The sequence below is a fragment of the Leucopleurus acutus genome (assembly GCF_964270905.1).
Source record: "Leucopleurus acutus genome assembly, chromosome: 2".
NCBI lineage: Eukaryota > Metazoa > Chordata > Mammalia > Artiodactyla > Delphinidae > Leucopleurus > Leucopleurus acutus.
The window spans coordinates 96616147-96621096 of NC_139143.1; positions in this window are offsets into that span (position 1 = coordinate 96616147).

Here is a 4950-nt window from a genome sequence, read left to right on the forward strand (position 1 = left end):
ACAGAGAGAAAAAAGCAAGTAGTGAAAAGGCAAAACGAATAAAGGTTTCAAATAGGAAATAAAGATCTTGATCTGTGATCTCGGGAGAGCTGTCCATCTCAAGATGCTATCTGCTTCTGGAGAGGAACCTCCATAAGCCAATTTTAATTTTAGGTCTCCAGTTGTATAGTTCCAAGAGTCTGGAGGAGCCCTTTTTAACTGGGAGATATGGACCCAAGGTTTAAGGCCCTGAAGTTTGACTGCTGACTTGGTACGGTCCCTTCTAAGGAGGTTCAAGGGTAGTCTTTGTTCTTAGTGATTTCAAATCAGAAGGGTAGGAGAAAACTGGAAATCTTAGTTTGGAGAGTAGCCAGATATTTGAGAAAACTAGAACAATTTAGGATCCAGTCCGGTTTACAGGTATATAACAAAAGCTCAAAGACAGTGAATAGGACTAGAATCTGATATCCACAAGATCGTATTATAATTTTCTACTGCAACATAATTTTTTTTATAATCACCCCCATTTCTATCAAAGATAATCACAGTAAGGCTAATTTGTTTGCAGAATAAGTCTAGTCTCATAAAACTTGGGCTGGTTATTTACAGAGGTGCAGTAGGAAGAGTAATTGACCATATAGGCTCTTTTTAAATCTGTTTTGCTAGGACTTTTTATAAGGAATCTTAGATTGAACTTTTAAAGGCTCTCCAGATTAAGAAGTCAAGTCAAGGATTTGTCATTTCAGACTTCATCTGGAATACCTATAGATTTGGGTGAATTCCTCTCTTCTCAAGGTCCCTAAGATATCCTGAGGTTCTCGGGCCTGCCAGGAAGTGACCTTCCTTACTCACCTGGTAAGGTTTCTTGGAACCCTATAAACAAGATGCCAGGCCAGTTTTTCTTAGGAGCTTTATTGCCTCCATAAAGTCAGCCTTAGTTCCTTAAAACTGTCTGGTCATATCTGATTTTATGCATATTCTCAAATATGACATTCTAGTCAAAGCCTTGGTAATATAACCAAGGCTTCTAATTGTGTCCTGTTATAAGAACATATTCTTATTGGGCTTATGTAAATCACTATATTGCCATGAAAATAAGACTACACAACAAATTTCCAAATTCTGGAGGGATCAGGTAGGGAAAAAAAGTTTCACTTTTGTTTACAAAGGTATAATTTACCAAACTGCCTTAAGACAGAAAGGTTTCCTTAAATTTGGAAAACAAAACATTAAGGAATCAGCAGTGTTTCAAAGAAAAAGTTGTAAAAAACATTATAATCATCCTCATCAGTTCATTTAATCATATGTTATTAATTCTTGTTCAGGATGAACCCAGTTTTTTCATTAGCTCTGAAAATTCTTACCCAGTTCACTTTTATGCTCTTAAACTTATCAGAAACCTGTATTCTAGATCTTTCCATGAATCTCTAAAGACAAAGAAGCATTTCTGTGAAAGCATCAGAGTAAAACAATAACTCTCTGCAAATGACAAAAAGACTTTTAATAAAGTCCTTCCATACCTTTCCTTACCCCCTAGACACATTCTACTTTCCTTCCTACTTTTCACACAGTTGTTTCCTTTCACCCCTATACTTTAGTAGTTTTAAATTACATGTAACGATTAGAATTCGTAACCCTTAGAATCCTTACTTCCTAGTGAAAACTAAGAAGCAAGCAACTGTGGACTATTACACTAGCATTCTGTGGACTGGCACATTTATAAATACATTTCATAATTTCCAGAAGTATATTCTCCCTCACAGTAAATTCTTCGATATGGCATAAAACACGTTTACCAATAAACCCAAATATCTTTAGTTCCTCTGTAATAAGAAGCCAAAGTAGATAAAATGCCAAAAGTAGATAAATTTGTGTTCAGTAATTAATGTTTCAGTATTTTATCTTACTTGGAAATGATCTAGTCAATGAATATCCATAATTTAACTCAGTAGAACTTTCACCTAGTTTCCAAATCGCCCCCCACATACTTTTGTTTTTGTCCTTCTAATAAGAATCACCTCCCTGAAGTCTACATTTCAAAGAAATGGCTCTAAATACCTGAGATGCAGAATGCTTACATCTCAAAGCTCAAAGGCACAGAAAAAGGATGTAAATTCCACCAAGAAGAACTCTTATTCCCTAAATCCAGATGTTTTATAATATCTGTAAGCCTTCTGAGCTGAATAGAGGAGGTTTTGAGATTGGTAAAAAGGATAGACTTTTCATTGTTTCTAGAGCTGCATTTCTGTTCCTGTCAAAACTCTATTTGTAAGACAAGTAGTTGTTCTTTATTCCTCAAAGAACTGGGTTGCCACCTGAGGCCCAGCGAACCCACCCATCCAACTATATTATCTTCAATTTGCTTCTTTATGTCAGGGAGATTTCCAACTAAGATGAAAATTAAAAGATTCCTATGTTCCAGATTTGGAGCTGTGCATCTTTTGAATGCTTTAGTAAATTCTTCCACAGTAGCCTCAGAATGTTTTTCTTTCCCTCTGGGTACATAATTTCATTTCAGCTTGGTGGAGAAGCCCTTAAAAACAGTTCCTATCAGGCTCTGAATATCAGCTTCCAAAGTAACCAACTTTTTTTTTTTTTTGCATTTTGGCCGCGCTACGCAGCAAGCGGGATGGCATGTGGGATGGTTCCCCGACCAGGGATCGAGCCCCGGCCTCCACAGTGAAAGCACCAAATCCTAACCACTAGGCCATCAAGGAACTCCCCAGAGTGGCCAACTTCTAACCAGAAAGATCACTAAAAAAATCCTTTTAAATATTTTATTAACATGTTTTAAGTGGGACAAACAGTAACTATTCCTGGCAATACTAAACAAACTTTTCTTTTACTTTTAAACCAAAGGTATCCCTATCAAATGACTCAAAAACAAAACCATAGTTTAACCATGGATGCAAGAGGCATCCCCAAAGAAAGTACAAAAGATATTACTCCCCCAGCCCCAAGATCCAGAGCCATTCCCAAAGATAATCAAAGAAAGACAGACTTAGGGCTTCCCTGGTGGCGCAGTGGTTGAGAGTCCGCCTGCCGATGCAGGGGACACGGGTTCGTGCCCCGGTCCGGGAAGATCCCACATGCCGCGGAGCGGCTAGGCCCATGAGCCATGGCCACTGGGCCTGCGCATCCGGAGCCTGTGCTCCGCGACGGGAGAGGCCACAGCAGTGAGAGGCCCATGTACCGCAAAAAAAGAAAGAAAGAAAGAAAGAAAGACAATTCCCCTGGTGGCTGGTGACCCACATTTCTGTCCAGCCATATTTTGGGGGTCCCCAATGTGACAGTTGAGCTGCCTGCACACATAAGAACTGCCAACCTGTGTGCCCTGATGGGCAGAAAGCCAAGCCAAGTTCTCAGGACATAATAAGATAAATGAGAAAGCTATAGCTGTCCCTGGGAGTAAAAAGACCAAGAACCAGTGGGGACTTAAATGAAAGTTCACAAGCCACCATTCAAAGATCTAATTCTTTTTTTTTTTTATAATAAATTTTATTTATTTTTGGCTTCATTGGGTCTTCATTGCTACACGCGGGCTTTCTCTAGTTGCGGTGAGTGGGGACTACTCTTCATTGCGGTGCGCGGGCTTCTCATTGTGGTGGCTTCTCTTGTTGCGGAGCACGGGTTCTAGGCACATGGGCTCAGTAGCTGTGGCTCGAGGGCTCTAGAGCACAGGCTCAGTAGTTGTGGCACACGAGCTTGGTTGCTCCGCGGTATGTGGGATCTTCCTGGACCAGGGATCGAACCCATATCCCCCGCATTGGCAGGCGGATTCTTAACCACTATGCCACCAGGGAAGCCCCCAAAGATCTAATTCTTACAAACACTTTTCTCCTGCCAATCTGAATCTAGAATGGAAGGAACACTGTGAAATTGTACCTTCCTCTCTCAACCAGGCACCACAGATGGAGGTCCAGGAGAACTGACTTTGGTAAGAATTCTCACCCTTTATGGGCTTCTGCCAGCTTTCCCGGGATCCCATCAGCAGGCTCTAAAGCAAGTGGAGTGTCCCAGCAGGTGTCATCCTGGTCACCAGAAACTGTAGAGGAGGAAGAATAATTTTCCCTCTACCCTTATTGTAAGGGTTGGCTGGGATCCCTTTTTCTCTAGGGCACCTCATAAGTGGATAAACTGTGGCTACTGTAGTACAAGGTTGTCTTTGGTAAGGATAGCCTACTTGTTCACCCTTAAAACAAAATTTCATTCACCTGAGACCTCACACAGGACCAGCCCAGTTTAAGTCCAACCCAGTCTGACCCCGGACCCAGGCTGACTCCAACCAGTTTCTGGACCCAGTCTGGAAGAAGAAAGGCTCAACTAAAGTCTGACAGTTCATACTGCAAAAGCTTGTGGAGCTGGGGTGGGAGAGGGACTTACCCACACCTCCAGAGGCAGCTAGAAACCAGCAAGCCAAGGGGCTCAGCAGATACCTACCTCTGGCTGCTCGGGGTCTCCTTCCTTTGTTCCCTCTTCTGACACCAGAACTGTTAAAAGACAAACTGAGGCATATTAAAAATTTTAAGAGTTTGTTTGAACAAAAATGGATTCAAACCGGGCAGTGTCAAACTGGAAGATGTTAGGAGCGCTCCACCAACGGGAGCTCAGGGAGAGGCTTTTATAGAGAGGGCAGAAGCGAAGCAAGGAAGTTATTAATGGGCCACAGCTTAATTCCTGACTGGCTGTTTGTGACTGGTCATCCTTAGGTTTCCATTTCATAACCCTGTTTTGATTTTGGTTTGCTAACATAGGCCAACTTGGCATTAGAGCCACCTTAGTGCAACGGCCTCCAGGTTTAATCAGCAACAGTTACCCAAAGGATTTTCTACTTGGTTTACTCTGATGCTTGCTTTTGGGTAGAGGGAGGGCCTAGGATGATGTCAAATTACAGTCTTTCCTCCTCCCCTCAGGAAGTAAAGTCCACTGGCAGGAGTGCCTAAATTGGCTCTAACCCTGGGCTCTCACAAT